The sequence below is a fragment of the Apodemus sylvaticus genome, chromosome X, assembly GCF_947179515.1.
Source record: "Apodemus sylvaticus chromosome X, mApoSyl1.1, whole genome shotgun sequence".
NCBI lineage: Eukaryota > Metazoa > Chordata > Mammalia > Rodentia > Muridae > Apodemus > Apodemus sylvaticus.
This window is the reverse complement of record NC_067495.1, coordinates 20,704,624-20,731,471: the sequence shown is the minus strand read 5'-3', so window position 1 is coordinate 20,731,471 and position 26,848 is coordinate 20,704,624. Positions and strand designations below refer to the sequence as shown.

Genomic DNA, 26,848 nt, shown 5'->3' with positions numbered 1-26,848 from the left:
TAACAAAACCACACAAAGATCCAACAAAAAAAGAGAACCTTAGACCAATATCCCTTATGAATATCGATGCAAAAATACTCAATACAATTCTTGCCGACCGAATCCAAGAATACATCAAAACAATCATTTACCATAATAAAGTAGGCTTTATCCCAGGGATTCAGGGATGGTTCAATATACCGAAATCCCTCAATGTAATCCAATACATAAACAAACTCAAAGAAAAAAAAACACACGGTCATTTCATTACATGGTGAAAAAACTTTTGACAAAATTCAGCATCCTTTCATGTGAAAGGTCTTGGAAAGAACAGGAATTCAAGGCCCATACCTAAACATAATAAAAGCAATATACAGCAAACCAGAAGCCAACATCAAACTAAATGGAGAGAAGCTTGTAGCAATCCCACTAAAATCAGGGACTAGACAAAGCTGTCCTCTCTCTCCATATTTATTCAATATAGTACTTTAAGTTCTAGCCAGATCAATTAGACAACACGAGGAGGTCAAAGGGATACAAATTGGAAAAGAAGAAGTCAAACTATCACTATTTGCAGATGATATGAGAGTATAATTAAGTGACCCAAAAAACTCCACCAGAGAACTCCTACAGCTGATAAACAACTTCAGCAAAGTGGATATAAAATTAACTCAAGCAAATCAGTAGCCTTCCTATACTCAAAGGGTAAGCAGGCTGAGAAAGTAATTAGGGAAATGACACCCTTCACAATATTCACACACAATATAAAGTACGTTGGTGTGACTCTAACCAAACAAGTGAAAGATCTGTATGACAGAAACCTCAAGTCTTTGAAGAAAGAAATCAAAGAAGACCTCAGAAGATGGAAAAATATCCCATGCTCTTGGATCAGCAGGATTAATATAATAAAAGTGGCCATCTTGGCAAAAGCAATATACAGATTCAATGCAATCCCCATCAAAATCCCAACTCAGTTCTTCATAGAATTAGAAAGAGCAATTCTCAAATTCATTTGAAATAAAAAAAATAGTATAGCTAAAACTATTCTCAACAGTGAAAGAAATTCTGGGGGAATCAGTATCCCTGACATCAAGAAAATGTGGTAAAAACTTCATGGTATTGGTACAGTGACAGGCGAGTAGATCAATGGAATAGAATTGAAGACCTGGAAATGAATCCACAGAATTATGGTCACTTGATCTTTGATAAAGGAGCTACAAACATCCAGTGGAAAAAAGATAGCCTTTTCAACAAATCGTGCTGGTTCAACTGGAGGTCAGCATACAGAAGAATGCAAATTGATCCATTCTTATCTCCTTGTACTAAGGTCAAGTCCAAAGTATCAAGAATCTCCACATAAAACCAGACACACAGAAACTAATAGAAGTTTCTATTGGTTTCAGAAGGTTCAACTGGAGGTCAGCATGCAGAAGAATGCAAATTGATCCATTCTTATCTCCTTGTATTAAGGTCAAGTCCAAGTATCAAGAACCTCCACATAAAACCAGACACAGAAACTAATAGAAAAGAAACTGGGGAAGACCATTGAAGACATGGGCACAGGGGAAAAGTTCCTGAACAGAACACCAATAGCTTATGCTCTATGATCAAGAATTGACAAATGGGACCTCATTAAACTACAAAGTTTCTGTAAGGCAAAGGACATTGTCAAAAGGACAAAATGCCAACCAACAAATTGGGAAAAGATCTTTACCAACACTACATCCAACAGAGGGCTTATATCCAGGACATACAAAGCACTCAAGAAGGTAGACTCCAGAAAACCAATTATCTTCCTTAAACATGGGGTACAGAGCTAAAGAAAGAATTTTCACCTGAGGAATATCAATTGGCTGAAAAACACCTAAAAAATGTTCAACATCCTTAGTCATCCGGGAAATGCAAATCAAAACAACCCTGAGATTTCACCTCACACCAGTCAGAATGGCTAAGATCAAAAACTCAGGAGAAAACAGGTGCTGGAGAGGTTGTGGAGAAAGATGAACACTCCTCCAATGCTGGTAGGGTTGCAAGCTGGTACTACCACTCTGGAAGTCAGTCTGGCGATTCCTCAGAAAACTGGGAATTATACTTCTGGAGAACCCCAGTATACCACTCCTGGACATATACCCCGAAGAATCCCCAGCATGTAATAAGGATACATGCTCCACTATGTTCATAGCAGCACTATTTATAATAGCCAGAAGCTGGAAAGGACCAAGATGTCCCTCAACAGAGGAATTAATATAGAAAATGTGGTGTATATACACAATGGAGTACTATTCAGCCATTAGAAACAATGAATTCATGAAATTCTTAGACAAATGGATGGAGCTGGAGAACATCATCTTAAAGGAGGTAACCCAGTCTCAAAAGAACACTCATGGTATGCACTCACTGATAAGCGGATATTAGCTTAGAAGCTTGGAATACCCAAGACACAATTCACACATCAAATGATGCCCAAGAAGAAGGAAGAAGTGGCCTCTGGTACTGGAAAGGCTCAGTGCAACAGTATAGGGGAATACCAGGACAAGGAAGTCGGAAGGGGTTGATTCAGGAACACGGGGAAAGAAGAGGTCTTATGGGACTTTCAAGGAGGGGGGATCCAGGGAAAATCGCTTGAAATGTAAGTAAAGAATATATCAAATAAAAAAAGAAAAGAGAAAGTTTCCCAATGGAAAAAAAGCCCAGGACCAGATGTGTTTAGTGCAGAATTTTATCAGACCTTCAAAGAATACCTAATAACAACGCTCTTCAATCTAGTCCACAAATAGAAACACAAAGTACACTACCTAACTCATTCTATGAAGCCACAATTATGCTGATACTCAAACCACACAAAGATTCAACAAAGAAGGAGAACTTCAGACCAATTTCCCTTAAGAATATCGAATCAAAAATGCACAATAAAATTCTTGCAAACATAATGCAAGAACATATCAAAACCTCCATCCATCATGATCAAGTAGGCATCATACCAGGGATGCAGGGAAAGTTAAATATATGGAAATAAATCAATTTAATCCACTACATAAAAAAAAAAAACTCAATTCGCATTCTTCTGCATGCTGACCTCCAGTTGAACCACCACCATTTGTTGAAAAGGCTATCTTTTTTCCATTGGATATTTTCAGGCCCTTTGTAGAGGATCAAGTGGCCATAGGTGTGTGGGTTCATTTCTGGATCTTCAATCCCGTTCCATTGATCTGCCTACCTGTCACTGTACCAATACCATGCAGTTTTTAACACTTTTGCTCTGTAGTATTGCTTGAGGTCAGGGATACTGATTCCCAGAATTTCTTTTGTTGTTGAGAATAGTTTTAGCTATCCTATACTACTGGCAGCCAGCAAATTGGGGAAAGATCTTCACCAACCCTACATCAGATAGAGGGTTAATATCCAATATATACAAAGAACTCAAGAATTTAGACCCCAGAAAACCAAATAACTCTATTAAAAAATGTGGTACAGAGTTGAACAAAGAATTTTCACCTGAAGAACTTCGGATGGCTGAGAAGCATCTTAAAAAATGCTCAACTTCATTAGTTATTAGGGAAATGCAAATCAAAACAACCTGAGATTTCACCTTACACCAGTCAGAATGGCTAAGATTAAAAACTTAAGAGAGTTGTTGGCAAGGATGTGAGAAAGAGAAACACTCTTCCACTGCTGGTGGGGTTGCAAATTAGTACAACTACTCTGGAAATCAGTCTGGCGGTTCCTCAGAAAACTCCATGTCACTTCCGGAAGATCCTGCTATACCACTCCTGGGCACATACCCGGAGGATTCCCCAGCATGTAATAAGGATACATGCTCCACTATGTTCATAACATCCCTATTTATAATAGCCAGAATCTGGAAAGAACCCAGGTATCCCTCAACAGAAGAATGGATGCAAAAAATGTGGTATATATATACTCAATGGAGTACTATTCAGCCATTAGAAACTATGAATTCATGAAATTCTTAGGCAAATGTGTGGAGCTGGAGAACATCATACTAAGTGAGGTAACCCAGTCTCAAAAGATCAATCATGGTATGCACTCCCTAATAAGTGGTTATTAACCTAGAAAACTGGAATACCCAAAATGTAATCCGCACATCAAATGAGGTACAAGAACGGATGAGTGGCCCCTGGTTCTGGAAAGACTCAGTGTAGCAGTATAGGGCAAAAGCAGTACAGGGAAGTGGGAAGGGGTGGATGGGAGAAAAGGGGGAGGGCAGGGGGCTTATGGGACTTTCGGGGAGTAGGGAGCCAGAAAAGGGGAAATCATTTGAAATGTAAATAAAAATATATCGAATAAAAAAAAAAGTAAACTCAAAGGACAAAACCATATCATCATTTCATTAGATGCTGAAAAAGCATTTGTCAGTATTCAACAACCCTTCCTGTTAAAAGTCTTGGCAAGCTCTGGAATTCAAGGCCCATATGTAAACATAGCAAAAGCAATATACAGCAAACCAGTAGCCAACATCAAATTAAATTGAGAGAAACTTGAAGCAATCCCACAGAAATCATGGACTAGATAAGGCTTAACCCTCTCTCCCTATCTGTTCAATATAGTTCTTGAAGTTCTAGCTAGGGAAATTAGACATCAAAGCAGGTTATAATGATACAAATTGGAAAGGAAGAAGTCAAAATATCACTATTTGTAAATAATATGAAAGAATACTTAAGTGATCCCCAAACTCCCACTAGATAACTCCAAAACCTGGTAATCAACTTTAGTAAAGTGGCTGGATAAAAAATTAACTCAAACAAATCAGTGACCTTCCTATACTCAAAGCATAAACAGGCTGAGAAAGACATTATAGAAACAACTCCCATTAAATTACTCATAAATAATGTAAAATATCTTGGTGTGACTCAAACCAAACAAGTTAAAGGTCTGCATCACAAGAACTTCAAGTCTCTGAAGAAAGAAATTGAAGATCTCAGAAGATGGAAAGATCTCCCACACTCATGAATTGGCAAGATTAATTTAGTTAAAATGGTCATCTTGCCAAAAGCAATCTACACAATTAGTGCAATCCTCAGAAAATTTCCAACTCAATTCTTCATAGAGTTAGAAAGAGCAATTCTCATATACATCTGGAATAGCAAAAAACCCAGGATATAGAAAACTATTCTCAACAGTAAAAGAACTTCTGGGGGAATGAGTATCCTGAACATTAAGCTGTATTACAGAGCAATAGTGATTAAAAACTGCATGGTATTGGTATAGTGATAGGCAGGTATAATAACAATGGTATAAAATTGAAGACCCAGAAATGAACCAACACACCTCTGGTCACTTGATCTTTGACAAAGGAACTAAAACCATCTTTTGGGAAAAAGACATTTTCAACAATTGATGCTATTCTACTCATGTCCAATTTGTAGAAGAAAGCAAATTGATCCATTCTTATCTTCCTGTTCAAAGCTCAAGTCCAAATGGATCAAAGACCTCCACATAAAACCAGATACACTAAATCTAATACAAGAGAAAGTGGGGAAAAAAGCCTTGCACACATGGGCTCAGGGGACAATTTCCTGAACAGAACCTCAGTATCTCATGATCTAAGATCAGGAACTGTCAAATTGCATCTCATAATATTGAAAAGGCTTTGCAAGGCAAAGGACAAAACAAAGTTATAGAATAGGAAAAGATCTTTACCAACCTCACAATAGAGGGCTAATATCCGATATATATATATACAAAGAGTTCAAGAAGTTAGACTCCAGGAAACAAAATAACACTCTTAAAAATGGGGTAGAGAGAGATCAGCCTGGGCGGCAACACCACATCTCCAGGTCGTGCAAGAGGCAAGAGGGGCTTCCAGGCGGCCAGCTGGGAGAAGTCGGTGTGCTCCTGTGAATCCAGCGGGCCCCAGCGGGAGCCTTTGGGTGCCTGCTTTGGGATCTGAACGCCTAGAGCCACAGCGCTCAGTCTCCAGGAAGTGTGGGAGACCCGGTGTGCACCCAGAGGCCTTCTGGGAGCTCACAACAGGGCTTGCTCCTGTGGCCCAGAGATTGGGTCCCAGTCCTGAGGCCTTTGGCGGGATCCCTCAGCTCTCTCCGCTTCCAGATACAGATTAGCCTGGGCAGCAACACTACATCTCCAGGTCCTGCAAGAGGCAAGAGGGGCTTCAGGGTGGCCAGCTGGGAGAAGTCGGTGTGCTCCGTGAATCCAGCGGGCCCCAGCGGGAGCCTTCGGGTGACTGCTTCGAGATCTGAACAGCCTGGGCAACAGCACCCTGTCTCCAGGCAGTGCAGGAGGTAAACAGTGCGCCAGAGGCCACCTGGGAAGGGGCAGCTTACACTGGTGAGTCCAGCACTGACAAGACCAAATAACACCAGTGAGAACTAGATGGCAAAAGGCAAACGCAGGAATGTCACTAACAGAAATCAAGGCAATATGGCAACATCTGAACCCAATTTTCCTCTACCAGCATGTCCTGGATACCCCATCACACCAGTAAAACAAGATTTGGATTTAAAATCACTGGTCATGATGCTGGTACAGGAACACATGAAGGACATACTTAAAGAAATTCAGGAGAACATAGATCAAAGGTTAGAAGCCCTTGCAAGGGAAACACAAAAATCATTGAAAGAAATCCAGGAGAATACAAAAGCCAATAATGAGGAAACGCAAAAAACACTTAAAGAAATACAGGAGAACTTTGGTCAACAGGCTGCGGTCATGAAAGAGGAAACACAAAAATCTCTTAAAGAATTACAGGAAAGCACAAACAAGCAAGTGAAGGAGCTAAGCAAAACCATCCAGGATCTAAAATCAGAAGTAGAAACAACTAAGAAAACTCAAAGGGAGACAACTTTGGAGATAGAAAGCCTTGGGAAGAAATCAGGGGACAGAGATGCAAATAACAACAGAATACAAGAGATAGAAGAAAGAATCTCAGATGCTGAAGATTCCATAGAAACCATGGACTCAACAGTTAAAGAAAATGCAAAATGCAAAAAGCTTGTAACCCAAAATATCCAGGAAATCCAGGACAAAATGAGAAGACCAAACGTAAGGATTATAGGCATAGATGAGAGTGAAGATTTACAACTTAAAGGGCCAGCAAATATCGTCAATAAAATTATGGGAGAAAACTTCCCTAACCTAAAGAGAGAGATGCCCATGAATATACAAGAAGCCTACAGAACTCCAAACAGACTGGACCAGAACAGAAATACTTCCCGTCACATAATAATCAAAACACCAAATGTTCTAAACAAAGAAAGAATATTAAAGGCAGTAAAGAGAAAAAGGCCAAGTAACATATAAAGGAAGACCTATCAGAATCACAGCAGACTTTTCACCTGAGACTATGAAGGCTAGAAGGTCCTGGGCAGATCTCATGCAGACTCTAAGAGAACACAAATACCAGCCAAAACTACTATATCCAGCAAACTTTCAATCACCTTAGATGGAGAAACTAAGATATTTCATGACAAAACCAAGTTTACCCAATATCTATCCACAAACCCAGCCCTACAAAGGATAATAGAAGGACAACACCAATACAAGGAGGGAAACTTCACCCTGGAAAAAGCAAGATAGTAACCTTTTATCAAACCCAAAAGATGTTAAGCAATCAAATTTAAAAAATAACATCAAAAATGATAGGAAGTAACAATCACTATTCCTTAATATCTCTTAACATCAAGGGACTTAATGCCCCAATAAAAAGACACAGACTAACTGACTGGATACATAAACAGGACCCTACATTTTGCTGCTTACAGGAAACACACCTCAGGGTCAAAGACAAACACTACCTTAGAGTAAAAGGCTGGAAGACAATTTCAAAAGCAAATGGTCTCAGGAAACAAGCTGGAGTAGCCATTTTAATATCAGATAAAATTGACTTTCAACCCAAAGTCATCAAAAGAGACTTCTGAGGGACACTTCTTGCTGGTCAAAGGAAAAATACAACAAGAAGAACTCTCAATCCTGAACATCTATGCTCCAAATGCAAGGGCACCCTCTTTCGTAAAAGAAACTTTATTAAAGCTCAAAGCACACATTGCACCTAACACAATAACTGTGGGTGACTTCAACACTGCACTTTCCTCAATGGACCGATCAGGAAAACAGAAACTAAACATGGACACAATGAAACTAATTGAAGCTTTGGACCAATTAGATTTAATATATATATATATATATATATATATATATATATATATATATATATATATATATATATAAAACATTCTATCCTAAAGCAAACAAATATACCTTTTTCTCAGCACCTCATGGTACCTTCTCCAAAATCGACCATATAATTGGTCACAAGACAGACCTCAACAAACATAAGAAGATCGAACTAATCCCATGCCTCCTATCAGATCACTATGGAGTAAAAGTGGTCTTCAATAGAAACAAAAACAAGAGAAAACCAACATACACGTGGAAACTGAACAATATTCCAATCAATGATATCTTGGTCAAGGAAGAAATAAAGAAAGAAATTAAAGACTTTTTAGAATAAAATGAAAATGAAGACACAACATACGCAAATCTATGGGACACAATGAAAGCAGTGCTAAGAGGAAAACTCTTAGCCCTGAGTGCCTCCAAAAAGAAAATGGAGAGAGCATACATTACCAGCTTAATGACACACCTGAAAGCCCTGGAACAAAAAGAAGCTATTTCACCCAGGAGGAGTAGAAGGCAGGAAATCATCAAACTCAGGGCCAAAATCAATCAAGTAGAAAAAAATAGAACCATACAAAAAATCAACAAAACCAGGAGCTGGTTCTTTGAGAAAATCAACAAGATAGATAAACCCTTAGCCAGACTGATCAAAGAGCACAGAGAAAGTATCCAAATTAACAAACTTAGAAATGAAAAGGGAGATATAACAACTGAAACTGAGGAAATCCAAAAAATCATCAGATCCTACTACAAGAGCCTGTACTCAACACAACTGGAGAATCTAGAGGAAATGGACAATATCCTTGACAGATACCAAATACCAAAATTAAATCAGGACCAACTAGACCATCTAAACAGTCCCATAATGTCTAAAGAAATAGAAGGAGTCATAGAAAGTCTTCCAACCAAAAAAAAGCACAGGACCAGATGGTTTCAGTGCAGAATTCAACCAGACCTTCAAAGAAGAGTTAACACCAATACTCTTCAAACTATTCCACAAGATAGAAACAGAAGGAAAACTACCCAATTCCTTCTACGAAGCCACAATTACGCTGATACCAAAACCACACAAAGATCCAACAAAGAAAGAGAACTTCAGACCAATTTCCCTTATGAACATCGATGCAAAAATACTCAATAAAATTCTTGCCAACCGAATCCAAGAACACATCAAAACGATCATCCACCATGATCAAGTAAGTTTTATCCCGGGAATGCAGGGTTGGTTCAATATACGGAAATCCATCAATGCAATCCACTACATAAACAAACTCAAAGAAAAAAACCACATGGTCATTTCATTGGATGCTGAAAAAGCATTTGACAAAATTCAGCATCCTTTCATGCTTAAAGTCTTGGAGAGAACAGGAATTCAAGGCCCATACTTAAACATAGTAAAAGCAATATACAGCAAACCGGTAGCCAGCATCAAACTAAGTGGAGAGAAACTTGAAGCAATCCCACTGAAATCAGGGACCAGACAAGGCTGCCTCCTTTCTCCTTATCTTTTCAATATTGTACTTGATGTACTAGCTCGGGCCATTCGACAACATAAGGCGGTCAAAGGGATACAAATTGGAAAGGAAGAAGTCAAACAATCATTATTTGCAGACAACACGATAGTCTACCTAAGTGACCCAAAAAACTCCACTAGAGAGCTCCTACAGCTGATAAACAACTTTAGCAAAGTGGCAGGTTATAAAATCAACTCAAGAAAATCAGTGGCCTTCCTATACTCAAAGGATAAGCAGGCTGAAAAAGAAATTAGGGAAATGACCCCCTTCACAATAGCCACAAACAGTATAAAGTATCTTGGGGTGACTCTTACCAAACATGTGAAAGATCTGTATGACAAGAACTTCAAGACTCTGAAGAAGGAAATGGAAGAAGACCTCAAAAAATGGGAAAATCTCCCATGCTCATGGATCGGTAGAATCAATATAGTTAAAATGGCCATTTTGCCAAAAGCAATATGCAGATTCAATGCAATACCCATCAAAATCCCAACTCAATTCTTCACAGAGTTAGAAAGAGCAATTATCAAATTCATCTCGAACAACAAAAACCCAGGATAGCTAAAACTATTCTCAGCAACAAAAGAAAGTCTGAGGGAATCAGTATCCCTGACCTCAAGCAATACTACAGAGCAATAGTGTTAAAAACTGCCTGGTATTGGTACAGTGACAGGCAGGGGGATCAATGGAACAGGATGGAAGATCCAGAAATGAACCCACACACCTATGGCCACTTGATCCTCGACAAAGTGGCTGAAAACATCCAATGGAAAAAGATAGCTTTTTCAACAAATGTTGCTGGTTCAACTGGAGGTCAGCATGCAGAAGAATGCGAATTGATCCATCCTTGTCTCCTTGTACTAAGCTCAAATCCAAATGGATCAAGGACCTCCACATAAAGCCAGACACTCTGAAGCTAATAGAAAAGAAACTGGGGAAGACCCTTGAGGACATCAGTACAGGAAGAAAGTTTCTGAACAGAACACCAATAGCGTATGCTCTAAGATCAAGAATTGACAAATGGGACCTCATAAAATTACAAAGTTTCTGTAAGGCAAAGGACACCATCAAGAGGACAAATCGGCAACCAACAAATTGGGAGAAGATCTTCACCAATCCTACATCAGATAGAGGACTAATATCCAATATGTATAAAGAACTCAAGAAGTTAGACTCCAGAAAACCGAACAACCCTATTAAAAAATGGTGTACAGAGTTAAACAAAGAATTCTCACCTGAAGAACTTCAGATGGCGGAGAGGCATCTTAAAAAAATGCTCAACTTCACTAGTCATTAGGGAAATGCAAATCAAAAAACCCTGAGATTTCATCTTACACCAGTCAGAATGGCTAAGATTAAAAATTCAGGAGACAGCAGGTGTTGGAGAGGGTGTGGAGAAAGAGGAACACTCCTCCACTGCTGGTGGGGTTGCAAATGGTACAACCACTCTGGAAATCAGTCTGGCGGTTCCCCCGAAAACTGGGCACCTCACTTCCAGAAGATCCTGCTATACCACTCCTGGGCATATACCCAGAGGATTCCCTACCATGTAATAAGGATACTTGCTCTACTATGTTCATAGCAGCCCTATTTATAATTGCCAGATGCTAGAAAGAACCCAGGCATCCCTCACCAGAAGAGTGGATGCAAAAAATGTGGTATATCTACACAATGGAGTACTATTCTGCCATTAGAAACAATGACTTCATGAAATTCTTAGGCAAATGGATGGAGCTAGAGAACATCATACTAAGTGAGGTAACCCAGATTCAAAAGATTAATCATGGTATGCACTCACTAATAAGTGTATATTAACCTAGAAAACTGGAATACCCAAAACATAATCCACACATCAAATGAGGTACAAGAAGAAAGGAGGAGGGGCCCCTGGTTCTGGAAAGACTCAGTGAAGCAGTATTCGGCAAAACCAGAAAGGGGAAGTGGGAAGGGGTGGGTGGGAGGACAGGGGAAGAGAAGGGGGCTTACGGGACTTTCGGGGAGTGGGGGGCTAGAAAAGGGGAAATCATTTGAAATATAAATAAAAAATTATATCAAATAAAAAATAAAAAAAATTCGAAAAAAATGGGGTAGAGAGCTAAACAAAGAATTTTCCCCTGAAGAATTTCTAATGGCCGAGAAGCACCTTAAGAAATGTTCAGCATCATTAATCATTAGCAAAATGCCAATCAAAACAACCCTGAGATTTCACCTCACACCAGTCAAAATGGCTAAGGTTAAAAACTCAGGAGACAGCAGGTATTGGCGAGGATGTGGAGAAAGAGTAACACTCTTCTACTGCAAGTAGGATTGCAAGCTGGTCCAACCACTCTGGAAATCAGTCTGGTGCTTCCTCAGAAAACTGGATATGAGACTTCCGGAGGACCCTGGTATACCTCTCCTGGGCATATACCTAGAGGATTCCTTGGCATGCAATAAAGACACATGCCCCAGTATGTTCATAGCAGCCTTATTTATATTAGCCAGAAGCTGGAAAGAACCCAGATGTTCCTCAATGGAAGAATGGATACAGAAAATGTGGTTATTTACACAATGGAATACTACTGAGCAATTAAAAACAATGAAATCATGAATTTCTTAGGCAAATGGTTGGAACTGGAAAAATATCATTCTAAGTGAGGTAACCCATTTACGAAAGAACACATATGGAATGCAGTCACCGATAAGTGGATATTAGCCTAGAAACTCTGCATACCCAAGACACAATTTACATTTCAAATCATTCCCAAGAAGCAGGAAGGAGAGGGTCCTGGTCCTGGAAAGGCTTGATGCAGCAATGTAGGGGATTACCAGGACAGAGTAGTGGGAGGGGGTTGATTGGGGAATAGGCAGAGGGAAGAGGGCTTATGGGACTTATGAAGGGGGGGGGGACTGGGAAAGGGGAAATCCTTTGGAATGTAAACAAAGAATATAGAAAATTAAAAAAACATAGGTTATAGGGTTAAACAAAGAATTTTCAACTGAGGATTATCAAATGGCTGAGAAGCACCTAAAGAAATGTTCAACATCCTTAGTCGTCTTGGAAATGCAAATCAAAACGACCCTGAGATGTCACTTCATACCTGTCAGCATGGCTAAGGTCAGAAACTGAAATTACAGGAGATGCTGGAAGGATGTTGAGCGAGCCAAACACTCCTCTACTGCTGGTGGGATTGCAAGCTGATATAACCACTCTGGAAATCAGTTCGGTGGTTCATCAGAAAATTGGACAAAGTAGTACTTGAGGACCCAGTTAAAGAACTCCTGTACATATACCAAGAAGATGCCCCAACATATAGCTAGTACATATGCACCACTATGTTTGCAACAACCTCATTTATAATATCCAGAAGCATGAAACAACCCAAATGTCCCTCAACAGAGAAATGGATACTGAAAATGTGGTACATATACATAATGGAGCACTACTGAGCTATTAAAATCAATGACTTCATGAAATTCTCAGACAAATGTATGAAACTACAAAACATCATCCTGTGTGAGGTAACTCACTCACAAAAGAACACAAATAGTATATATTCCCTGATAAGTTCATATTAGACAAAAAGTTCTGAATACCCATGATACAACTCACAGACCATATGAACTTGAAGAAGGAAGACCAAAAGGTGGATGCTTGGATGCCAACAAGTGCTTGCTGACAGGAGCCTGACATTGCTATCTCCTGAAAGGCTCTGCAAGTGCCTGACAAATACAGAAGTGAATGCTCACAGCCAAGCAATGAACTGAGCACAGGGTCCCAAATGGAGGAACTAAGAAAGGACCCAAGAAGCTGAAGGGGTTTGCAGTCCCATAGGAGAAACAACATGACCCAACAAGTACCCCAGACCTCCCAGGGAATAAGCCACCAACTAAAGAGTACACATGGATGGACCCATGGATCCAGCCTCATATGTAGCAGAGGATGGCCTTGTAGGATATCAGTGAGAGAAGAGGCCCTTGATTCTGTGAAAACTTGATGTCCCAGTATAGGGAATTCCAGGACAGGGAAGAGGGAGTGGGTGTGTTAGTGAGCAGCAGTATGGGAAAATGGGAGAGGGAGTTTCTGGAGGGGAAATGAGGAAAGGATCTTACATTTGAAATGTAAATATAGAAAACACCTAATCAAAAAAAGATAAATAAAAACAGAAGTCAAATGATAAAAAAAAAGAATGGGAAAGGAAATAATTGGGGGAGGGAGAAGGACGGACCTGGGAGGAAGAGGGAGAGGGAGAGAAAGAAGGGGGCACAATAAGGGGTTGGGAGGAGATGGGAAGAAATACAAAAGGTCATGAAATTGGCCAGAAGTGTGTAGCAATTGGGAATTGTGCATAGCCACTAGAAAGATGCCAGGAAAGCAAAAGGATCCTGAGATCCAATGGGCATAACATTAGCTGAAATACCCATCAAAGGGGAGAGACAGCCTGTAGAGACCATATCCAGCAGTTATGTGTGCCCCTACATTGAAGGTTGGGGCCATCCACCCATTTTAATAAAATTAACACAGAATTGTCCCTCTATAAAGGAACTGCAAGGGCAAAGAGTAGAGCAGAGACTGAAGGAAAGGTCACCTTGAGATTGCCATACCTAGAGATGCATCCCTTCTGCAGACCCCAAACCCTGTTACTATTGCTGATGCCAAGAAGTGCTTGAAGACCGGAGACTGGTATGGCCATCCCCCTGAGAGGCTCTTCCAGAGCCTGACCAATAGAAATGTGGTTACTCATATCCAATAATTAGACTGAGCTTGGAGACTTCAAAGGAGGAGATAGGGGAAGGACTAAAGGGTCTGAAGGTGTTTGTAACCCCATGGGAAGAACAACATTATCAACCAAACTGGAGCTCCCAGGGACTAAACCACCAACTAACTCTTTACACATGGAGGGAGCCATGGCTCCAGAGACATATGTAGCATAGGATGGCTTTATTTGGTATAAATGGGAGGGGAGTCCCTTGATCCAGTGGAGACTTGATGCTCCAACATAGGGGATACTTGGGTAGTGAGGCGTGAGTGAGTGGGTGGGAGGGGAGTTCCCTCGTAGAAGCAGGAAGGAGAGGGGAGGGAATAGGGGGTTTGAAGTAGGAAAACTGGGAAGGAGGATAACATTTGAAATATAAATATATAAGGTAACCAATAAAAGAATAAATTAAAAATAGAGGATAGAATTATATTTTTGACTATCATATTCTCATACCTAGATAGGGAAGTTGGAGGTATAGTCCCTCCCTGTTTGGACAGTGTTGTTTAAAATATTAGAACCCAGAGAAAGGAAAAGTCTTTTCAGGTTATGAAATGAGTTTTGCATAACATTTGAGAGTAGTTACTGGTCTCCCCTGGAAATCAAAAGTAAGACTCCTGAATGAAGATATAGAATGCATAAAATTCTATGCTAGTAAAACTAAATTAAAGTACTCAAACTATTTTGATAGCCATTATGTTATTTTTTTTCCTTTTTTTAATTGAGTATCTTCATTTACATTGCCAATTTTCCCCCTCTCAAAAGACCCCCTTCCCAATGATTCTCTACTCATCCTCCCACCCCCTGCCTCCATGTATATGCCCCTCTACCTGACACAGTCCCACCTTCCTCCCAACTCCCCACCCTGTCCATTTCCCTTTGTTGTGGCCTCTATTGAGCCTTTACCTGACCAAAGAACACTCCTCCCACTGAGGCCCAACAAGGCATTCCTCTGCCACATATTTGGCTGGAACCATGTACACACCTTGTTTAAAGGTTCAGTACCTGGGAGTCTTGGGGTGTCTGGGTGTCCGAAGTAATTGTTTTCCCATGGGGATATATACCCCATTCAGCTCCTCTGGACCACCTTCCAGATCCTCCGTTGGGGACCCCAAGCTCAGTCCAATTGTTGGTTGCTAGTTTCTGCCTCTGTATTTGCAAGGCTCTGGCAGGGCCCCTCTGGAGACAGCCATGGCATGCTCCTTTTGGTACATGGTTCTTCTCTTAGTGTCGGGGTTTGATGACTGTTTATAGGATGAATCCCCAGGTAGGGCAGTCTGTGGGTGGCGTTTACTTCAGACTCTGGTCCACCCATTGCCTCCCTTGTTGCTCCTGTGAGTATTTTGTTCCCTTTCTCAGAGGAACCATAGCACCCTCACTTTAGTCCTCCTTCTTCTTGAGCTTCCTGTGCTGGGTGAATTGTAACTTGTTTACTTTGAGCTTTTGGACTAGCATCCACTTATTAGTGAGTGCATACCATGTGTGTTCTTTTGTGACTGGGTTACCTTGCTCAGGATGACACTTTCTAGTTCAATCCATTTGCCTAAAATTTCATGAATTCATTGTTTTTAATAGTTGAATAGTACTCTATTGTGTATATATAACACCGTTTCTGTATCCATTCCTCTGTTGAGGGACATCTGGGTTCTTTCCAGCTTCTGGCTATTATAAATAAGGCAGCTATTAACATAGTGGAGCATATGTCCTTATGACATGTAGGAGCACTTTCTGAGTATATGCCTAGGAGTGGTATAGCTGAGTCGACAGGTAGTACTATGTCTAATTTTCTGAGGAATCACCAAACTGATTTCCAGAGTGGTTTTACCAGCTTGCAATCCCACCAACAATGGAGAAGTGTTCCTCTTTTCCCACATCCTCTCCTGCATCTGCTGTCCCCTGAGTTTTTCATCTTAGAGATTCTTACTGGTATAAGGTGGAATCTCAGTGTTGTTTTGATTTGCATTTCCCTGATAACTAAGGATGCTGAACATTTCTTTAGGTGCTTTAGAGCCATTTGAGTTTCCTCAGTTGAGAATTCCCTGTTTAGCACTGTACCCCATTTTTAATAGGGTTATTTGATTCTCTGGAGACTAACTTCTTGAGTTCTTTATATATATTGGATATTAGGCCTCTATCGCATGTAGGGTTAGAAAACATCTTTTCCCAATTTGTTGGTTGCTGTTTTGTCCTATTGAATATGTCCTTTGCCTTACAGAAGCTTTGCATTTTTATGAGGTCCCATTTGTTGATTCTTGTTCTTAGAGCATAAGCCATTGGTTTTCTGTTCAGAAACTTTTCCCCTGTGCCCATGTGTTCAAGGCTTGTCCCCAGTTTCTCCTCTATAAGCTTCAGTGTGTCTGATTTTATGTACAGATCTTTGATCCACTTGGACTTGAGCTTTGTACAAGGAGATAAGAATGGGTCTATTTGCATTTTTCTGCATGTAGACGTCCAGTTAATCCAGCACACTTGTTAAAAATGCTGCCTATTTTTACACTGTTTTTTATTTAAGCTCTGTTGTCAAATATCAAGTGACCATACGTGTGTGGGTTTTTTTCTGGGTCTTCAATTCTATTCTATTGATCTTCCTGCCTGTCTGCATACCTATACCAAACAGGTTTCATCGCTCAGTAGTAGAGCTTGAGATCAGGGATGGTGATTCCCCTGGAATATTTTTTGTTGTAGAGAATAGTTTTTGCTATCCTGGGTTTTTGTCTTATTCCAGATGAATTTGAGAATTGGTCTTTCTAGATCTATGAAGAATTTATTTGGAATTTTGATGGGCATTGCATTGAAGCTGTAGATTGCTTTTTGGCAAATGGCCATTTTTACTATATTGATCCTGCCAATCCATGAACATGGGAGATCTTTCCATCTTCTGAGACTTTCTTTGATTTCTTTCTTCAGAGGCTTAATGTTCTTGTCATATAGACCCTTCACTTGCTTTGTCAGGATCACACCTATATATGAAATATTATTTGGGACTATTGTGAAGGGTGTCATTTCCCTAATTTCTTTCTCAGTTTCTGTATCCTTTGAGTAGAGGAAGTCTACTGATTTGCTTGAGTTAATTTTATATCCAGCCACTTTGCTGAAGTTGTTCATCAGCATTAGGTGTTCTTTGGTGGAAGTCTTGGGGTTGCTTAAGTATACTATCATATCATCTGCAAATAGTGATATTTTGACTTCTTCCTTTCCAATGTGTATTCCTTTGACCTCTTTTTGGTGCCTGATTGCTCTGGTTAGGACTTCAAGTACTGTATTGAATAGATAGTGAGAGAGTGGGCAGCCTTGTCTGGTCCCTGATTTTAGTGGGATTACCTCAAGTTTCTCTCCATTTAGTTTGATGTTGGCTACTGGTTTGCAATATATTGTTTTCACTATCTTTAGGTATGGGCTTTGGATTCCCGATCTCTCCAAGACTTTTATCATGAAGGGATGCTGAATTTTGTCAAAAGCTTTTTCAGCACCTAATGAAATGACCATGTGGTTTTTTTTCTTTTGGTTTGTTTATATAATGAATTACATTGACAGATTTCCATATGTTGAACCATCCCTGAATCCCTGGGATGAAGCCTACCTGATCATGGTGAATTATAGCTCTTGGATTCTGTTGGCCAGAATTTTGTTCAGTATTTTTGCATCAATGTTCATGAGGGAGATTGGTCTGAAGTTCTCCTTCCTTGTTTGGCCTTTGTTTGGTTTAGGTATAAGCATGATTGTGGCTTCATAGAATGAGTTGGGTAGTGTTCCTTGACTTTCTATTTTGTGGAAAAGTTTGAAGATTATCAGTATTAACTCTTATTTGAAGATCTGATAGAATTCCCCACTAAACCCATCTGGTCCTGAGCTTTTTTTTTCCTGAAGGGATACTATTAATGCCTGCTTCTATTTCTTCTGGGCTTATGGGACTATTTAGATGGTTTTTCTGTTGTAACATTGGCACCTGGTATGTATCTAGAAAGTTATATATTTCATCCAGGTTTTCAAACTTTGTAGAGTATAAACTCTTGTAGTAGGATCTGATGTAGTTTCCGTTGTTATGTCTCCCTTTTCATTTCTGATTTTATTAATTTGGAGACTGTCTCTGTGCACCCTGGTTAGTCTGGCTAAGGGTTTATGTATCTTGTTGATTTTTTTTTCAAAGATCCAGCTCCTTGTTTTGTTGATTCTTTGTATAGCTCTTTTTGTTTCTACTTGGTTGATTTCAGCTCTATGTTTGATTATTTCCTGCTGTCTACTCATCTTAGGGTATTTGCTTTTTTCTTCTAGAGCCTTCAATTGCACTATCAAGCTGTTAGTGTAAGCTTTCTCCATTGTCTTTTTGGAGGCACACAGAGCTATGAGTTTTTCTCTTAGCACTGCTTTCATTGTGTCCCATAAATTTTGGTATGATGTGTCTTCATTTTCATTGAATTCTAAAAAGTCTTTAATTTCTTTCTTTATTTCTTCCTTGACCAAGCCATCATTGAGAAGACCATTGTTCAAAGTCCATGTGTATGTGTGTTTTGTATTACTTTTGTTTGAGCTTAAAACCAGCCTTATGCCATGGTGATCTGAGAAGATACATGGAATAATTTCAACATTTCTATATCTATTGAGGCCTGTTTTGTGACAAATTATATGGTCAATTATGGAGAAGGTACCATGAGGTGCTGAGAAGAAGGTATATTCTTTTGCTTTAGGGTGGAATGTTCTATAAATATCTGTTATTTCCAGTTGGTCCATAACTTCAGTTTGTTTCACTGTATCTCTGTTTTGTTTCTGGTTCCATGACTTGTCCATTTTTGACAGTGGTTTGTTTAAGTCTCCCACTATTATTGTGTGGGGTGCAATGTATGCCTTGAGCATTAGTAAAGTTTCTTTTATGAATGTGGGTGCCCTTGCATTCGGAGCATAGATGTTCAGAATTGAGAGTTCATCTTGGTAGACTTTTCCTTTGACCACTATGAAGTGTCCCTTATCTTTTTTGACAACTTTTGGTTGAAAGTCAATTTTATCTGATAGAAGAATGGCCACTCTGGCTTGTTTCTTGGGACCATTTGCTTCGAAAACTGGTTTCCATCTTTTGACTCTTAAATAGTACCTGTCTTTGTCATTGAGGTGGGTTTCTTGTTTGCATCAAAAGTTTGGGTCCTGTTTACGTATCCAGTCCATTAGTCTATGTCTTTTTATAGGGGAATTGAGACCATTGATATTAAGAGATATTAAGGAAAAATGATTGTTGCTTACTGTTATCTTCTTAGTTAAAGGTGACATTCTGGTTGTTTAGCTATGTTCTATTAGGTTTGATGAAAGATTACCTTATTGATTTTTCTAGTGTGGTTCACTGTCTTGTGTTGGTATTTTCCACCCATTATCCTTTGCAGAGCTGGATTGGTGGAAAGATACTGTGTAAATTTGCTTTTGTCATGGAATGTCTTGTTTTCACCATCTATGGTAGTTGAAAGCTTTGCTGGGTATAGTAGTCTGGACTGACATTTATGTTCTCTTAGAGTCTGTATGATATCTGCCCAGGCTCTTCTGGCTTTCATAGTCTCTGGTGAGAAGTGTGGTGAAGTTCTGATTTGTCTGCCTTTATATGTTACTTGACCTTTTTTCTCTCACTGCTTTCAATATTCTTTCTATCTTTAGTGCATTTGGTGTTTTGATTATTATATTATAGCAGGAGTTTCTGCTCTGGCCCAATCTGTCTGGTGTTCTGTAGGCTTCCTGTATGTTCATGGGCATCTCTTTCTTTAGGTTAGAGAAGTTTTCTTCTATAATTTTGTTGAAGATATTTATTGGGCCTTTAAGATGTAAATCATCACTTTCTTCTATTCCTATAATCCTTAGGTTTGGTCTTCTCATTGTGTCCTGGAGTTCCTGGATGTTTTGGGTTACAAGCTTTTTGCATTTTGCATTTTCTTTGACTGTTGAGTCAATGATTTCTATGGAATCTTCAGCATCTGAGATTTTTTCTTCTATCTCTTGTATTCTGTTGTTGATGCTTGCATCTATGACTCCTGAATTCTTTCCAAGGTTTTCTCTTTTCAGAGATGTCTCACTTTGTGATTTCTTTGTTGATCCTATTGCCAGGTTTAGATCCAGGATAGTTTTGTTCAGTTCCTTCACTTGATTGTTTTTTCCTGAAATTATTTAAGGAATTTTTGTGCTACCTCTTTAAGGGCATCTACCTGTTGATCCATGTTCTCCTGTGTTGCTTTTAGTGATTTTGGTGATTCCTCTTTAAGGATTTCTGCATGTTGACCCATGTTCTCTCATAATTCACTATGGGATTTTTGTGTTGCCTCTTTAAGGGCTTCATCCTGTTGACCCATATTCTCCCGTATTTCTTTACGAGATTTTTCTGTTTCCTCTTTAAGGGCTTCGATCTTTTGATCCATATTCTCTTGTCTTTCTTTAAGGGATTTTTGTGCTTCTACCTGTTGACCCATGTTCTCTTGTATTTCTTTAAAGGAGTTATTTAAGTCCTTCTTATTGTCCTCCATCAGTGATATCAGATGTGATTTCTAATCTGGTTCTTGTTTTTCTGATGTGATGGAGTATGCAGGATTTGCCATTGTGGGAGAGCTGGGTTTTGATGGTGCCATGTTGCCTTGGTTTCTGGTGGTAATGATCTTGCGTTTGCCTTTGGCCATCTTGTTATCTCTGGTGTTAGCTGGTCTTGCTGACTCTATCTTCTCTATCCTGCAGGCCTGTGTTTCTGTACTCCTGGGATTCTCTTTCTGTCCAATGCCCTGCAAACAGCTGATTCTCCAGGAAGTATCAGGCGATGGGTTCTTTCCTGTGGCAGACTTGGCAAGGGTTGAATGCCCTGCTCCTGCCAATTCTAGAATGCCTTGATCCTGTCGGTTCTCTAATACCCTTATCCCCTTGGTTCTCTAGAGTGTAACAGTAAGTGGTGTCCTCTCTGTGCCAGATGTAGCACTGGTCTCCCAGCCCTGACCACAAGGGGCGGTGACAGGGAAGGAGGGAGGGCTAGAAGGTGAGGAAGGGGATAGGCAAACTGGAGGTTGCTGGGTAGTGAGTCCCTGAGCAGAGGGGCTCTGCGACTCTCTGTGTTGGGTGGTGATGCTTACCTAATAACCTGCTCCTGTCTGTTCTCTAGAGAGTATCAGGAAGTGGTGTCCTCTCTGTGCCAGATGTGGTGAGGTCTCCTACCTCTGATGGCAAGGGGCAGCCACAGGAGAGGAGGGAGGGGTAGAAGGGGCAGAAGGGGATAGGCAAACTAATACCCTGCTCCTGTCAGTTCTCTAGAGAGCATCAGGAAGCAGGGTCCTCTTCATGCCAGATGTGGTCTCCCATCCCAGATGGCAAGGGGCGGTGATAGGGGAGGAGGGAGGGTTAGAAGGGGCAGAAGGGGAGTGGCGAACTGGAGGTTTCTGTGTAGTGAGTCCCTGAGCAGAGGGGGTCCATGACTCTCTGTGTTGGGCCGTGATGCTTACCTAATAACCTGCTCCCATCTGTTCTCTAGAGAGTATCAGGAAGTGGTGTCCTCTCCGTGCCAGATGTGGAGCAGGTCTCCCACCCCCAACAGCAAGGGGTGGTGACAGGGGAGGAGGGAGGGTTAGAAGGGACAGAAGGGGAGTGGTGAACTGGAGGTTGCTGTGTAGTGAGTCCCTGAGCAGAGGGGCTTTGTGACTCTCTGTGTTGGGTGGTGATGCTTACCTAATACCCTGCTTCTGTCTGTTCTCTAGAGTGTATCAGGAAGTGGTGTTCTCTCTGTGCCAGATGTGGCACAGGTCTCCCACCCCCAACTGCAAGGGGCAGTGACGGGGGGGGGGTGAGGAGAGAGGGGTAGAAGGGGCAGAAGGGGATAGGTGAATTAATACCCTGCTCCTGTAGGTTCTCTAGAGAGCATCAGGAGGAGGTATCCTTTCCATGCCATATGTGGTGCAGGTCTCCCATATCCAACAGCAAGGGGCAGTGAAGGGGTCATTATGTTCAAAGTACAGAAATAGAGCATACAAATTGCTGAGTTAAGGATTAACCTGATTTTTCCTAACCACTGTTTGGCACTTCTGCCTATGTCATGTATTGATAACAGAGGTTCACAGGAAAACCATACATTGCTGACCTCAGAGCTTTGAGCTCTGAAGTTAGAACCTCACAGGAAAAACATTTCTGACCTCAGAGCTTTGTGCTCTGAAGTATAAGTATAAAGTTAAAGTTATGTTAATCTCGCAAATTTTATTTTGGTCATGGGCCTGAGAAATGTGGAAGCTTGAATCTTTGTGGGACAATCTTAATTCTTAATACATATGATATGTGGTCGCTTGCAAAACTGGTAATGGTTATACCATGTCTCTTTTTCTACTTCCTTCTTCCAGTGACAGTAAAAGACAATAAAACATTAGTCAGAAGTGAGAGTATGAAACATCAAGCCCAAGACTGCCCGTCAACTTATACCCATTAAAAGGTGTCTGTGTATTTCTTACATGTCCTCCAGATATCCCTGCTCCTACTTGAGACCCTGATCCTGTGTTGAGGTTAGACCCTGGCAGGCAGGATCAGGTGTGTAGTGGCTATATCTGGTTGTTAACTTGTCTATATCTAGAATGAACAATCCAGAATTGGAAGGCTCACCTATGATCCTAATCTGGAGGCTGAGAGATACAAGTTTCTGACCTGGATCTTGGCACCGAGATCTTGAAGCATAGTGACTATGAATTCCAGAAGATTAAGACAGGGGGGTCTCTGAGTTTAAAGTCATCTGGGATTAAAGGGGTGGTGGCACATGCCTTTAATATGGGCCACACCATCTGCTGGAGACGTACATAAAGACATTGGAAGAAGGAAGACTCACTCTTCTTTGCCTGCTTGCCTCATGGGCCTGAGCAACTGCTAGATCCTTGGACTTCCATCCACAGTTGCTGTTGACCATTGTTGGGGAGTTGGACTACAGACTGTAAGTCATCAACAAATTCCCTAACTATATAGAGACTATGCATACATTCTGTGACTCTAGAGAACCATGACTAATACTAGGTGTTGGGGGAAACAGGAGAGAATCCCAGATGACAAGGAGAATGAATGGATATATGGAGCTTCTGGAGGTTGGGGTGTGGAAAACCTCAAAGAAGGCCAAAAGACAAAGGATATGAGAGGCTTTCAGGACACAATAGGAGTAACCTTAGCTGACATGCCCAGCAATGGGAAGAAGTAACCTGAAGAGACTACCTCTAGTAGATAGCTAATACCCTCAGTAGTGAATGGGCTCATCAACACACCTTCAAAATTTCGGATCCAGAATTATTCTTTTCTAAAAGAAATGCAGGGATAATAATGGGACAGAAACTGAAGAAAAGGCTATCCAGTGATTGGCATAACTGGCATAACTGGCATCCATCCCATGGTTGAGCACTATACTTTAACATGATTACTGATGCTATATTGTGCTTGTATACAGAAGCCTAGCATTACTGCCTTTCGAGAAACTCTACCAGCAGATGATTGAGACAGATGTAGATACTTACAGCCAACCATTAGACTTATGTTAGGGTTTTCTATGAAAGAGATAGGGGAACGAGCTGAAGGAAATGGCATCCCACAGCAAGGCCAACAATGTTAACTAACCTGGACCTTTAGGATCTCCCAGGGACTAAACCATCAACCAAAGAGCATCCATTGGCTAGTCTGAGGCATCCCACCAGCATATATGTAGGAAAGGACTGCCTTGTCTGGCCTCAGTTTGAGAGGATATGCCTAATCTTGTAGATGCTTTCAGAGGCAAAGGGGATGGGGGAATGAAATGAAGAATTCCAGGAGGGAAGACAAAGAGTGGGGGCAATATCTGGATTACAAATATATAATATAACCAATAGTGAAAAATAGTCCAGTGCTTTGTACATCAAAAGTCCCAAAATCCACATTTCTCCAAACAAATACAGTCATGCCTTTCACAGTAATACCACTGTCCCTGGTACAACTTCCATCTTAGTTTGAGTTTTATTACTGTGAAGATACACCTACACAACTCTTAAAAATGCAAATATTTCATTGGGGCTACAGTTTCTGAGGTTCAGTCATTATCATCATGGTGGGAAGCATGACAGCATGCAGGCATCCTTTCTACTGGAGCAGAGAAGAGTTCTCCATCTTGATCTGAAGGAATCCAGGAGGAGATTGATTTCTATGGGTGAATCAGGAGGAGGCTCTGGATCACTCTGTCCAGACATGAACATGTGTGAGACATAAAGCCCTGCCTCCACAGTGACATATTTTTTTTCTACCAAAGGTATACCTCCTCCAATAAAGGGCATACCTCCTTATAGTGCCACAACCAACGAACCAAGCATATTCAAACCACTATACTTGAGAAATACAGATTTTGAATTACAGATACCAATGCCCTCCCCCATCTCTCAAGTGTTATTGAAAAATATATTGCCTTGTTTCAACTGGTACAATTGATTTCAAAATAGGCTGTGAGAAGCCAGGGGCGTGATTCTGGGCTAGTCACATTCTTTAAAATCTTCATATCCTCAGAGGGCTCCACCAAACATGATTTTACCCATATTCTGTGATGTGGTTCTTCACAGTTCTCTCTTTCCAGAGCACATTGGAAAAACCTGATTATTTGACATAGTAACAATCAGGGAGAGAGAATTCAGGCACTGGCTTCTAGTTGGATTGGAATCATAATGCTCTAAGCATCATCGATACATAGATTGACCTTGGTATCTGAAGAAAACACTCCTAAGTTAGAGAAGTGACAAAATTAAGAAGTCCTGTTCTACTCTACTGAAAACAAACACTTAACAATATAAACATGATTGCCTCCTTGCGTGAATGTGTTTCTTTGTTGGATTTGGTTTGATTGTTTGATTATGTTTGTTTGTTTTCAGTTTGACTTCACACCTCTCACCTTAAGGGTTGGTTCTTTTGTCTGACACCAGTTTTTTTATCACTAGTAACCTTACCTGGCCTCTATTTTACACAGTACTTGGCCCAACAGAGCATATTGGAACTTGCTGAGCTTTTGTTACATGGTTAACCAGGGGAATACTAGATGGCTACTGACTTCTAGTAGAGACAAGATGGAGATTGCACTAGCATCCTCAGTGCACAGAATCACATTCCTACTACAAGACAACATCCCTCACTGTCAGCAATGCCAAAGCTAACAGATACAGCACAACTCTTCAAAGCCAGGAATAGTAAAGTGTTTCCATAGAAGAAGGTGGTAGCTTTGCCCTGGTGAAGTTTCCATTAACATACAAGCTTTCTTACACGTGGGGCTCATTATGTTTATTTTGGCAACATTAATGCTGCACTCTTGCCTGCTATTGCTTGTTGGCAGTATCTGAAGACATGACCATAACCTGAAGCTATTAAAAGGAAAAAAACTCTTTAAAAGATGGTATTTGGCAATTATGGAGGATATGAAATTTAGAAATCCAGAGTCCAGTTGATATTTTATTTGGAATGAATTGAAAAGTACACCTGTATTGTGTAAATTAAAAAAAAATGAGAAATTTCATCAAGGACACTCTAAGCATATGTTGCAAACTCAAAAGCCCTCACTTCAGACAGTTTGGTCATCCATTTTGGGAACACACTGATCCTGCAACTGACTCTGTATTTTCTTTCTATTTTTAATTAGATAATTTCTATATTTACATTTCAAATGTTTCCCCTTTTCCTCCTTTCCCCTCTGAAAACCCCCTATCCCATACCGTGTCCTCATGCTCACCAACCTACCCACTCCTGCTTCCCTGTCCTGGTATTCCCTTACAGTAGAGCATCAAGCCTTCACAGGACCAAGGAAATCTCCTTCCACTGATGACCTACAAGACCACCCTCTGCTACATATGGGTCTGGAGCATGGGTCCCTCCATATGTACTCTTTTGTTGGTGGTTTAGTACCTGAGAACTCTGGGGTACTTGTTGGTTCACACTGTTGTTCCTCATGGTGATGCAAGCCCCTTCAGCTCCTTGGGTCCTTTCTCTAGCTCTTCCATTGGAGACCTTTTGCTCGTTACAGTTGGTGACTGAGAGCATTCACCTATGTATATGTCAAGTACTGGCAGAGCCTCTCATGAGACTGCTATATCAGGCTTCTGTCAGCAAGCACTTGCTGGCACCCACAATAGTGTCTCAGTTTGGTAACTGTATATGGGATAGATCCCAGATGGGGAAGTCTCTTGATGGGCTTTCTTTCACTCTGTGCACCACAATTTGTCTCTGGATCTTCTCCCATGGGTATTTTGTACCCCGTCTAAAAAGGACCAGAGAAGCCATACTTTGTTCTTCCTTCTTCTTGAGCTTCATGTGGTCTCTGAATTGTATCATGGGGATTCCAAGATTCTGGGCTAATCCATTTATCAGTGAGTGCATACCATGTGTGTTCTTTTATGATTGAGTTACCTCACTCAGAATGAAATTTTCTAGTTCCATCCATTTGCCTAATAATTTCATGAATTTATTGTTTTTAATAGCTGAGTAGTAATCCGTTGT

The 26,848-nt window shown here is 40.5% G+C and overlaps 1 pseudogene; it reads right to left on the bottom strand.

Moving 5' to 3' along the window:
- Nucleotides 1-26,302, bottom strand: part of LOC127675592 (abl interactor 2-like) — a 62,581-nt pseudogene extending 36,279 nt beyond the window's left edge.
- Between the last annotated feature and the right edge of the window lie 546 nt (nt 26,303-26,848).